Source organism: Salmo salar, chromosome ssa10 (assembly GCF_905237065.1).
Source record: "Salmo salar chromosome ssa10, Ssal_v3.1, whole genome shotgun sequence".
NCBI lineage: Eukaryota > Metazoa > Chordata > Actinopteri > Salmoniformes > Salmonidae > Salmo > Salmo salar.
The window spans coordinates 55,013,765-55,027,712 of NC_059451.1; the positions used below are offsets into that span (position 1 = coordinate 55,013,765).

The following is a 13,948-nucleotide window of genomic DNA, read 5'->3' on the forward strand; positions in this document are numbered from 1 at the left end:
ACCTGTATTTTGGATTTATATTTCCTAGGGTGTAGTACACCATTAACAACTTGTTTTTTGATGCAAAAGATCCTAGTGGATTACAGATCTCTATTTCATCCGTGTACAGAACAATCTGCAATCCCTTATTTTCAGAGAAACCAAAGGCATGTGATTTTAGAAGAGCACCATCAACAATGTCATGAAAACAACTTTCCCTGCACATCTTAGGTCCCTTTTCAACCACAGACAAAATCATTGGGTGTGTTAAGAAATGTTCTAGACTTTTGACTAATGGTACATAATGAAATAATTTGTCTTTGATGAAAATGTATTTATCCTCCTCCACACTGGTTCCAGCAATTGGAATTTCCTCTACGTCCAAACAGCTAAACTGCTTCTTAATAACACTGTCCTGTTGTTGCAATGCCAGCAAAATGGTCAATGAAATTGTCAAATATCCATTGCATCTTTTCCAAGTTGACCTGATGTGCTTCCTGAATGCTTCTTTAGCACTGCCTCCATCTGCTTCCTGAGGTTGTCCAATAGTGGTGATTGATACTGCTGTACACCAGCAACAATGTCATTCACACCTTTCTGAAAGAGAGAGCGAAAGAGAATCAATCATGGAGGTTGGAACACACCATCATGTATACCGATGATATACAGATTTTGCTTATGACATATTCATTAACATAAGGACATAAGGGATCAACAATAGTAAGGTGGACAACCTAGCACTGACAATGAACTCAACCATCACTGAACTACTACAAAATGCTCTGCATAATGTAACTAACCAAATTTGTGCTCTGTTCAGAAAAAGCATCTTACCTGTGAGAGACGATGCTTGGCTCTGGCATTTATCACAAAAGCAGTGGCATGTGTTGTCAGATCATTGAATGTAGTATCCTGAGGCTGGACATGACTAGTTCATGACAAGTATAATGTTTGTGACAGGAGAAGTGGTTGTGAAGACTGACTATGAATGCTATTAGTAAATCTAAGTACTTAAACTATGGTTAATTTCTGTAGATTGTCACCAACCGAGTAACTTACTTGTTGCACTGTGACAGCTCCATGTTGGTCAATGCCCCTTTGCCCTTCATCTGAGTCAGATGTATGGAGTTAGCTAGAAGCTGATCGGGTTGAATGTTGTCCTGTATACCACACATCAAAGAAACAGATTATTATTTGAAATTGTATTTAGTTTCACCAAGAGTTATTTAAGTGTTTTGTTCCTATTTATCATTGATTATTTTCACATTAACTCAGCGTTTGCCATAAGAGTCATTATAGCTAAAATTATCGAATAGCCAATGGACAGTATGACTTTGGTCTGTGTATCGTCCGTTCATTAAATTATTTTTGTAAATCCAGACAACAACAAAAAAATGCTTGCTAGCTACTTACTTGTTCGGGTGGTACTTGATTTTCCTCCGATGGCTGTTCATCTGGTCGGGTGCCTTCAAGTAAGTGTTGAAGGTGGTTTCTCTTTACACGTTGATAGAAGGAATTGTACACTCTATATTCCTCAGTGCATCCGTCAATACCACAGAGCAACTAGAAATCAGGGCTGCGACTGTGCAATCTATTGATATGGCTCAGTTGGTAGAGCATGGTGTTTGCAAAGCCAGGGTTGTGGGTTCGATTCCCACGGGGGGCCAGTACAACAACAAAAAATGAAATGTATGTATTCACTACTGTGAGTCGCTCTGGATAAGAGCGTCTGCTAAATGACTGAAATGCAAATAAGGAAGTAATAAAAACGCCGCAGATAACGCACCGCCAAAAGCATCTTGAATGTTACTAAAAGCAAACGCAAGTAAAAGGGCGGAAAGAACTGAAAATGTTCACAAGTATTTATGATAGACGAAGTAATTTGATTGTAGTAGATTAACAGCACTGGGACTTTTAACTATACATGTATCACTCCGCATTACAGGTGTTCTAATAACCGTTAATTACATTAACGATCATTATCCATCTTAGATTGTAACAAACTAACATTTACACCTCATTAACACTTTCTGACAATAAAGCACTATCAATCTAACCAAAGTTCAAGTGTTTTAAACTGAATGGCCGTTTTTTAGTTATTAACTGCCAACAGTCAACGTTACCTAGTTAAAATTAGCATGCTAACTTGGGTTTGCCAACTTTCCAATTCAAATGAACGTTAGCTAACGTTACCTAGTTAAAATTAGCATGCTAACTTGGGTTTGCCAACTTTCAAATTCAAATGAACGTTAGCTAACGTTACCTTGCTAAGGCGAAAGGTAGACGGGTATAAACAAATGAACATTACCTTTTAATACTGCGATTGCTATATGATCCATGCCGTCCTCTCCTGACGACCATTCATAATTTAACTCAAATGTTATTTGTGGAAATATGTTAATCTTTGCGGTGCGAAGTTTGTTACAATCTAAGATGGGTTAATGATCGTTAATGAGGTGTAAATGTGCCCTAATGACTGACACCGTGGATTATTTAGCTTCCCCGTCTTTGGCACCCTTTCTATTGACAATAGAAATGGCGCCAAAGACGACGAAGCTAAATTATCGATGGTGTCTGTCATTGTCTACAATCTTAGTTTGGCAAGCAAAGGTTAACGAAGATTTTCAATATGGGCGACAATTTAGCGTTAACGTTAGTTTCATTAGCTTGCACTATCTTTTGGTTTAAAGTAATTAACGTCAACGTTAATGATATACTGGTAGTCTAATTATGTTAGCTAACATTAGCTTTCGGTTGTTTGAAAATAAAATAATCTCATATCGTTTAAAAAAAGCCTTAGAAAGTTGGTTGCAATTTCAGTTTAATCCACTTGAAAAGACAGAACAAAGTGGTTAAACTGAAATATACTAATTGATTTTAAAAAGTATTTTTCTAAGACTGTTCTTTTTTTAAAGTATACTTTTAGTGAATAGGTATGTGTAACAGTTTAGCTTCCGTCCCTCTCCTCGCCCCAACCTGGGCTTGAACCAGGGACCCTCTGCACACATCAACAACTGACACCCCACGAAGCATCGTTACCCATCGCGCCACAAAAGCCACGACCCTTGCAGAGCAAGTATGCATGCTTGTATGTATGTATGTATGTATGTATGTATATATACACACATACATACATACATACACATATATACATATATGTATGTATGTATGTATGTATGTATGTATGTATATATATATATACACATACATACACATATATACATACATATATATACATATATATACATACATATACATACATATACATATACATACATATATACACATACACATACATATATACACATACACATACACATATATATATACATATACATATATACACATGTATATATACATACACATACATACACATATACATACATACATATACATACACATATACGTATATACACATACACATATACGTATATACACATACACATATACGTATATACACATACACATATACGTATATACACATACACATATACGTATATACACATACACATATACTTATATAAACATACACATATACTTATATACACATACACATATACGTATATACACATACACATATACATATATACACGTGTATACATATACGTATATACACGTGTATATATATACGTATATACACGTGTATATATATACGTATATACACGTGTATATATATACATATATACACGTGTATATATATACATATATACACGTGTATATATATACATATATACACGTGTATATATACACACATATACACGTATATATATACACACATATACACATGTATATATACACATATACACGTGTATATATACACATATACACATGTATATATATACACATATATACACATGTATATATATACACATATATACACATGTATATATATACACATATATACACATGTATATATATACACACATGTATATATATACACATATATACACATGTATATATATACACATGTATATATATACACATGTATATATATACACATGTATATATATATACATATATACATATATATATATATACATATATACACATGTATATATATACACATATATACACATGTATATATATACACATATATACACATGTATATATATACACATATATACACATGTATATATATACACATATATACACATGTATATATATACACATATATACACATGTATATATATACACATATATACACATATATATATATATACATATATATACATGTATATATATACACATATATACACATGTATATATATATACATATATACACATGTATATATATACACATGTATATATATACACATATATACACATGTATATATATACACATATATACACATGTATATATATACACATATATACACATGTATATATATACATATATACACACATGTATATATATACACATATACACACATGTATATATATATATATATACACATGTATATATATACATATACACATATATATATATACATATATACACATATATATATATATATATATATACATATATATATATATATATATACACACATGTATATATATACATATATACACATGTATATATATACATATATACATGTATATATATACATATATACACATGTATATATATACATATATACACATATATATATATATACATATATACATATATACATATATACACATGTATATATATACATATATACATATATACATATATACATATATACATATATACACATGTATATATATATACATGTATATATATACATATATACATATATACATATATACACATGTATATATATACACATATATATACATGTATATATATACACATATATACACATGTATATATATACATATACACACATGTATATATATACATATATACACATGTATATATATACATACACATATACATACATATATACATATACACACATATACATACATATATACACATGTATATATATACATATATACACAATGTATATATATACATATATACACATGTATATATATACATATATACACATGTATATATATACATATATACACATGTATATATATACATATATACACATGTATATATATACATATATACATATATACACATATACACATGTATATATATACACATGTATATATATACATATATACATATATACATATATACATATATATACACATGTATATATATACATATATACATATATACATATATACACATGTATATATATACATATATACATATATACATATATACATATATACACATGTATATATATACATATATACACATGTATATATATATACATATATACATAAAAATATATGGGGGATTGGAAATGATGCAGACAATTACATTGATGGAAGCAAAAATCTATCCTCAATATTAAAGCTTATCCACCCCTTACGAAAAACAAACAAACAAAAAACTAGCTTGGTAAATCATTCCTGCATTAACTGGAAAGGGAACACAGTATGCTAATGTCTCATAACCTATAATCAACCTGACACTTTGCATCTATAAACTATGATTTAGTTGCTAATTACTTAACTATTTACCATGTGGTTAAATGTGTTTTTCAGCTGCTAATATAAGCACAGACATGCCTCTTAGGAGGATTTACATGATCTCTTTCCCAGGCCAGTGCACTTCTTCAGAAGGAGAACCATTTGGAGACTTACTCATGGTGAAAATTAGGTAATGTTAGATTTTGACATTTAATCTAAACATGCAGACAGTGTTTCCTGTTATCAAAGTAGCATTTCCTGGCCATCATTACAGTACATGTATCTAAAGATGTAGTTGTTTTGGTGTTTTCTGTTAGGTGTGGTGTTCTTTATATGCTACATGACAATGCAGTTGGACAGTGAAGATGAAGAGGATTTCCTTATCTGGAGGAAACCATTGAGCAGCTAGCCAGGACCGGAGCAAGACGGACGAAAGCGAAAGCAAGCAGCACAACAACCTGGAGAGAGATGCCAAGCACACACATCATTGAGTTAAGTTGCTTGTTCAATAAGATAGCATATATACCTTGCTATTAGCTTGTACCTATAATTGTTGACCAGTTAGGTACCAGTACACTGCTTAAAACTATAATTGTTCAGAATGTGTAGGTTTACTAGTTAAAAATAAAATTGTTTAATAATGTGTAATCGTTCAATAATTCAATGTGTAGTGTAAAAAAAATTATCTGATCGTATAAAATGTGTTGTGTTAATATTACTTTTACAAATAAAAATGTGATAAACAAACAAATGTCAAATCATATTTTTCGCCGAGATGGCCAGTCAATAGGCTTTATGCATTATACCGCCAACAACATTTTAATTTACTTCCTACCGGGTTGATGACTTCCGGAGCGATTTCTGCTATTGTTTTTATCATTAGCTTACTAGTGATCTAACTGTCGTCGATGCATTTCTGACTGAAATAGTTCGCAATGACTACGTTTAAATTACAGCCCCGCAAAGGACGTGCTAATGAATATTGTTTAGTGGCTCGGTGTTCAGTTTCTTCCAAATGTAATGGTATTGGGAGCTTCCATCGTTTCCCGGTCGATGTAGAGCTCAGAAAAAGGTGGTCGGTGGCAGTACGTTGTTACAACTTTACTGTCACCAAACACACAAAGGTGTGTAGTACACATTTCGTCAAGTGTGACTTCGTTGAGGGAAAAAAGGTGGGGGGGGGGCGACAATACCCAAAACAAAAGGTGTTGTTCTTAGTCTTCGCGTGGAACTGGCACATTCAAAAGAGACCTGGTGTTTGGGAAAGATGACTGAAACCTCCTGCTCCGACTGAGGAGGATGGAGAACAAGGTGCGCTGCCTATGGACTGTGCCGTCTCTTGATCCGGTCCAGACACATGATTACTGTGCAGTCCCTGAACATGGCCCTAATGGTAAACCATGAGCACGTAAGAGAAATTGAGGATCTTCGAGCCAAGCTGGAGAAACTGACCGCCCAACACGGCTTTGGTCTACAGCGATTTCCTGGTTCTGACAAGGATATACGTTTTTACACAAGGTACAGTAATTATATTGGAATGACCCGGCTGGGTCATAAAGGAAAAAGAGACGGACTCTAGGTGTGCAGGTCAGAACACAGGTTTATTCCTAAACTGGGCTATTGTTCAGGCCACAGCCCACGCCGCTAAATGCCGAACGTACACAATTATATCATGCCGGGCTCCGAACAGAAACACACCCACAAACACAGAACACAATACCGGGTCGTTACATAGCCCCCCCCTTTCTAAACCCTAGCCCCTAGGGTTACACAACAAAATCCTTAAAACGACCCGGAGGTCGCATCAGTCTCTTGTGCCTCCCCGTGGCTCTCACTGGTGAACCCCCAGAACACTCATCTGCCCCAATGTCATTTCCAGCGCCCTCCGAAGAAGCAGCCCCCATCCCAGGCTCAGGTTGCGCTAGAGTCTCCTCGTTAGACTGTTCCCGTGGGCTCACATCAGAGACCTCACTCCCATTTCCTACCGTTTTCCTCCCTCTGTAGGGTGCCAATCGGTCCCGGTGGACCACCACCTTCCTGCTCCGTGGGGGGACCTCCACCCGGTACGTCACCTCCCCCACTCTTTCTATCACCAGACACGGCCCCACCCATGCACTGTCCAGCTTTGGGCACCGCCCCTTCTTGCGCGTGGGGTTGTGAAGCCACACACATTCCCCCGCTCCAAAGTGCCTCTTACTGTAGAGCCCGTGTCGACCAGGGCCAAACATTCCACCCCCTCTACCTTGACATTGCAGAAGTCCCCAACGGTGGTACATCCCACCACAACTACCGGACTAGGAAACACGGCGGCAGCTACACCCTGGGGGAGCAGGTCCCCACCCTCTTGTCTGCGCTGCTGGGTACCTCTTTTGCTTACAGTGGATTCGGGGGCGGTGGGTCCGCGCTGCCCCCTGCGCGAGAACCCACCGTCGTTTCCCTGGTGACGGGGGAATCTGCCACACTCCCGCTGAATGTGGCCAGGCTGGCCGCAACCCCAGCAGACAATAGGAGTTGAGCTGACACTGCGACGCTGCCTGGAGCCCCTCTCCATGACAAGCGAAGCAGTCTTGACTAGCCCGCCCAACTCGCGACCCACTCTGGTTTCGTGACCCCTGGCACCCCAGCCACCGCTGCTCTCACCTCTGGTTGACTGGCGACTTCCACTCTCACTCCCTTACCCCAGATCAGCTCCCTCTTCCTGGCTATCTCCACTGCAGCCCGCAGAGATGGTGGGTCCGCCATCTGAACATGCTTACCCAGTTCGGTGGAAGAGAGCGCTCTAATAAAACTGTCCCGTGCCAGCTCGTCTTGCACCCCAATCGGCATAGTTGCATAAGCCCGCCTGGTCAGGCTCAGAATACCACTTGCCAACGCCTTTAATGATTCCCCCTGAAGTCTCTTTTTGTTACTCAGTTCCATCCGCAGCATGTTGGGCTGCGCGTCGCTGCCGAAACGGCCCCCCAATGCCTCCACTAGCGCACCGTAGTCGCCCCTCTCGTCCGGGGCTAGCGTTAACAGGCATTCCGACGCCTCCTCAGGGCAAGCTGTAACGCTTTCGTCTCATCAGAGTGAAAAAAACTTCCCATTTACCTTGTCCATTGAACTTTGGTAGTTTAGCCGCTACCGTGGCTAATGGCAATAGGCCGCTGCCATCTCTGTTTACATAAGCAGGCCCCGCCATTTCCGCACCCGGTGACGTCGATATCCCCGTCGCCGTGACGTCTGCTCTCGAGCGGTGTGAAGGAAAACCCGCCAGTTCTGCCATCTTGCTGACTGACAATTTAACTCCCGCCATGTGGCCCTCCAGCTCTTCTACGGCAGTCGCCGCCCGACCCTCCCGACCGGGCACCCCCGAGCCCACAACGGACACATTGTCCGACTCTTCCTTAATTTTCCGCTTCGCCCCAAGCATCATGACCGTAGATGCGAGTCACGCTAAAGCCAACCCGGCCTATACTGAACAGCTAACTCGCCTAGTCTCGATCCCGTAGTTTGAAAGCACTTCTGACGCCAATGTAATGACCCGGCTGGGTCATAAAGGGAAAAGAGACGGACTCTAGGTGTGCAGGTCAGAACACAGGTTTATTCCTAAACTGGGCTATTGTTCAGGCCACAGCCCACGCCGCTAAATGCCGAACGTACACAATTATATCATGTCTGGCTCCGAACAGAAAAGAAAGATGATGAGACAGTAATCCCTATTTATGCATTTCCAAATCCCGCGGGATTACCCATCATACCCCCCCCAACCTTTCCCTCTGTCCTGACATATTTACCCCTGCTAGTAGCCATGAGAACCATAACACACAACACAATACCGGGTCGTTACAATATTATTATTATCCAGCATTACTATTTATTATTATCATCCCAAAGTCCATCTTAACTTTAAGAAAATGTTCATTGTTATTTAAAACTAGGCTAGCATATTTTAGCATAAGTAGGCACATTGAATGTATATTGTCTTTACATTAGTCTTCAGTTAACCCCCAGAAATGATCCCAGGTCGTTGCTGCAAATAAGATTTGGTTCTTACTCCACTTCCCAGGTTAAATAACTGATCATTTAAACAAATTCGCTGCTGTGAATTACAGTACCAATTGCAGTAACAAGAAAAACAGGAATCAATAGCATCTAGGTCATGTCTAGTGCTACTTGATGCCTAGAGAAGATGGGCAATAATAGTAATGAGCTTTTTTGGTATTCAAAGTCCGTCTTTAGATTTGCAAGCTACACCGACCTGATGGCCTTCTGGCACTTGATTGAGCGGGCAGCAGAGACCAAGTTTATAAGAGTCACAAGCACCAATCCATCTGAAACAAGTGTTACTCGAAGAAAACCAGTAAGGGACAACTTCTTTAAATACTTAACAGAATATTATTTGATCTTACTGTAATTGTTAAACATTATATACGTTTTTTATTAAGGACCGAATATAAGGACTATATTGTACTAAAACGGTTTTCTTTACGTTCAGACACTGCCATCAATCGGCGAGTTCTTCTTGTTTATGACTCGTCTGTCGCTGGGTCTGAAGCAGAAGGATTTGGCCCATCGGTTCAGCATCCACCAATCGACAGTGAGCCGGATTATCATCTCTTGGGCCAACTTCCTCTACTGTCTGCTTGGATCAGCACGGATATGGATCCCCAAGGAAACCATCAAATCCCACCTGCCACCTGAGTTCAAGGACTATCCAAACACCCAGGTAGTGATCGACTGCACTGAACTCCACTGCCAGACATCATCTTCACTACTACTGCAGTGAGGTGTTTTCTTCCTACAAGTCACACTGTACCTTTAAGGGCATGTTGGGAATGTCACCACATGTAGCTGTCACTTTTGTGTCATGGTTGTATGCTGGATCTGTGAGTGACAAGGAGATCTTCAAGCAGTCTGGAATTATTTCCTTACTCACCCGACATGGCCATTATGGTGGATAAGGGCTTTCTCGTAGATGACATTGTTTCGTGCAATGTCTACCAGCCAGCCTTTCTGTCAAGACGCACACAGATGCCAGCGCATGAGGTTAGGGAGGCCCAATCCATTGCCAGGCTGAGAGTGCATGTTGAAAGAATGATCTGCAGAGTAAAGGAGCACAAGCTGTTTGACAGTCATCCCCCTGACCATCTCAGGCAGCATCAACCAATTATTTGCAGTGGCGTGCCTGTTGGTCAACTATCAAAACGGACCTTTGGTCAGAGCATGGGCCAAGCCAGCGTAAATGTACATGTGTTTATTTGCTAGCAGCAAAATAATTTGTTTATCTATGACATGTATCAATCATTTGTGTTGTAGTCAATATCAGTTTGTGTGGAGCTTCTATTGGCTTTAATTAGGCAATGAGTTTAAGGGTGGGGGAAAGAAATCAAGTAAACACAGAATAGCCAGAATGCAAGATTGAATACAATGTTAGAGATGTGTAATTGATTAATTAAACTGTTGAACATTTGCTGAAATACATTGTTTTTAAACAAATATATCCTACTGTAGTCTACTTCAAAAGAACATCAATTAGTCTTCCCTGTGGCTCAGTTGGTAGAGCATGGTGTTTGCAACGCCAGCATGGTGTGTGCAACGCCAGGGTTGTGGGTTCGATTCCCACGGGGGGCCAGTACAAAAAAAAAAAATGCATGAAATGAAATGTATGCATTCACTACTGTAAGTTGCTCTGGATAAGAGCGTCTGCTAAATGACTAAAATGTAAATGTAATACTTATTTTTTATAAAACCACTAAACTTGGCACCCATGCAGGGGATCATTGAGGTGCGAGAGACACTTATGCAAGTAGTGGTAAAAATAAGTGGTCAACCTTCTCTCTTATAGTTTTTGAAACCTGTAGATCTTTATATATCCTTTCAACTTGGATGTCCTCCTGTGCACAGATGAGTCACACCAGCTACAACCTGTGAGAAGGATTTGACCTTTGCACCTGCCAGTAGTAAGCATGATATCTATTCAACTTCAGGTCTCCATTCTCTATCTTCAGGTAAGGGCAGTCAACATAACTTGGTACATTTGGCCACTTGACCTCTAAGAGTCCAAAGTGTGGTCGCACACTGGGATCAAATATGATGCCATCTGGACAGGATCCTAACCATGGAGCGTCTGGGTGCACTACGAAGCCACACGGAAAGAAGTTAATATTCTTCAGTGTGCAGTACTCCTGAAGCCTGTAGCCATCTAATGGAAGTATTGGTGGAGAAGGGGCATTGGCAATCTTCACTATTTCACAGGTCTTTGGCTATGGAAGCTGATAGGACAGAACACTGCCAGCTTGCACTGGCCCAAAGGCAGACTCAACCAGGGGCTGATATTTCCATTGTTGTCACAAGAGGGGCAGTAAGTGGAGTAAAGTTGGCATACCTTTCTGAGACACGGAGAAGATCCATGTCAGGCATGTATCCATTGAGTTCTTTGTAGAGAGAACTTCTGCAAAACATTTTAAAACCTTGTTGGAGAGATCACTATGACAAAGACTCATGTAACTTCTCCAGAAACAGAACAAGCCCGAAAGTTCAAATAAAATGGATGAAAATATACAGATTTATAGATTATTTATTTCCCCCCCAGTCTTTGGTTCCTAAGACGCCACTGTTTAGGCTTATCTGGGGGAGAAAAAAAAAAGAAAATCCCAAGAAAATGTTTCCATTCTAGGAACTTCCAATTTACCTTATTCCATCAGCACACGAGTTAGTAGGTTTACGGAACTAGTGCGCTGTCTGGTAAAGAAGGGCCACCAGATGATTGCACAGAGCACTTCCTGCAACACAGGAGCATTGGACCACCATCACTGATACGGAGTGCTTTAACACCATCTGTGAAGATAAGTGTGATGAAAGACTGAAGTGAGAAACAAGAATGATGCGGCTCATGAATAATAAACATAGTAGTGTCTAGTCTTCTTAACTAGGGGCTCATCTAACTATACAGGAATACATTGTGTCTCAGTAACACAATTACCAAACACTGCATCAACATATCTTTACCAAATAACCTGTTAAGTGGGCAATTCTAAACTGGGATTGGGACCCATCATTAATATCTATCTACTGATAAGATTAAACGTTGACACTGTCTCCAACACATTTTGACCATAATGACAGTGTCCCACAGGAGATGTTTAACAAGGTCCCTAGTAGCTATCTATAACCTTTCCCTGCGCTCATGCTGTGCGGCTTTTCACTCTTCCTCATGGACCTGTGACAGGCAGCCCTCACGGTGATCTCCCCTGTCAATGTCTCTGTTAGATACTGTGTAGAAGACATGAATAACAATGATTTTTAGCTAGCAAGCATAACTTAACCAAGCGAATGAAAATACACACATTCTCAGGTAGATTCTGTCAACGTTACATCCTTTTACAAAGTAACTAGCTAGCTACAGTTAATAGTTAAATTAGCTAGCTAACGTTATATCGGTCACTGACTTGGTACTCACCTTCATAGTTGTCTATGTAGCATCCTATATACATCTTGAACCCTTTTTCATTCTTGCTAGCTGGAGTCTCGGAGGCTGATTTAACAATTCGATGTAACTTACAACATTAATATTAATTTGAGGCAAGTCCTGAAGACACCTAGTAAACAAACTGCGACATAGTGGTAGTAACGTTATATCGTCGATAACAACTGGACTGACTTCCGTTCTATAGTGTGCGCCAGTAGGAAGTGACATGCTGACCAGACACATCGCAAAATAAATGTAGAAATCCATGTTATTCAATTATTGCGCCAACAAGCGTCTGCGTTGCCAAGGGCTAAAATAGAAGTCCTTTCTATTTCTGACGCAGATCGCGCTGCAAGTCCTGCCTCTCCCATCTCCTCATTGGTTGAGAGAAGCAAGTACCCACGTACCATCTCCTCATTGGTTTATAGAAGCAGGTACCCAGTGCCATCTCCTCATTGGTTTATAGAAGCAGGTACCCAGTGCCATCTCCTCATTGGTTTATAGAAGCAGGTACCCAGTGCCATCTCCTCATTGGTTTATAGAAGCAGGTACCCAGTGCCATCTCCTCATTGGTTTATAGAAGCAGGTACCCACGTGGGTGATTGAAAGACGAACTGTTTTGCCGGTCGTCGTGGTAATACTATGAAAGTTTAGATGCCAATCACCATATAAGTTCAAAGATGAAAAATCCTGGAAGGAGGAGAGATGACTAGAAACGATTCGGTTGGCCGTTTTATGTGTGGATTAATTGGCGGAGTAGAGGACCTTGTGCATTTCAGGTAAAATAACAACTCAATGTTAATATCCCAGGACAAATTAGCTAGTAAGTGCAAGCTAACTAGCTAAATTGCCATACATGTTTAGTGCTTTTCGACCTGTCCCCAAATTAATGTAATTGGTTCAGTGTTTGTTTTGATATTTTAACCTGCGTGTCGTGATCGCGTTTGGTGTAGGGGGACAAAATACATTTATGCACGATGGCGCATGCGCGCATACGGT

General features: G+C 39.3%; 1 protein-coding gene and 2 long non-coding RNA genes across 3 annotated transcripts in view; all 3 read right to left on the bottom strand.

Annotated features, from left to right (window-relative positions):
* Nucleotides 1–3,163, bottom strand: part of LOC106591335 (uncharacterized) — a 4,781-nt gene extending 1,618 nt beyond the window's left edge. Inside the window, exons 1-2 of the long non-coding RNA XR_001325274.2 lie at nt 1,039–3,163; nt 1–576 (exon numbers count right to left, since the gene is read on the bottom strand). The exon at nt 1–576 is cut by the window's left edge and continues 1,618 nt beyond it. This is a non-coding gene — a long non-coding RNA (uncharacterized lncRNA). The remainder of the gene's footprint in view (nt 577–1,038) is intronic.
* dtymk (deoxythymidylate kinase (thymidylate kinase)) overlaps nt 1–13,948 on the bottom strand; it is a 40,790-nt gene that overhangs the window by 25,868 nt on the left and 974 nt on the right. The gene's annotated exons all lie outside the window — the stretch shown is intronic.
* On the bottom strand, nt 7,082–13,338 carry LOC106560659 (uncharacterized). The gene is made up of 3 exons (XR_001318645.2): nt 12,173–13,338; nt 11,867–11,932; nt 7,082–10,580 (listed from the first exon to the last, which is right to left on the bottom strand). It is a non-coding gene; the product is annotated as an uncharacterized lncRNA (long non-coding RNA).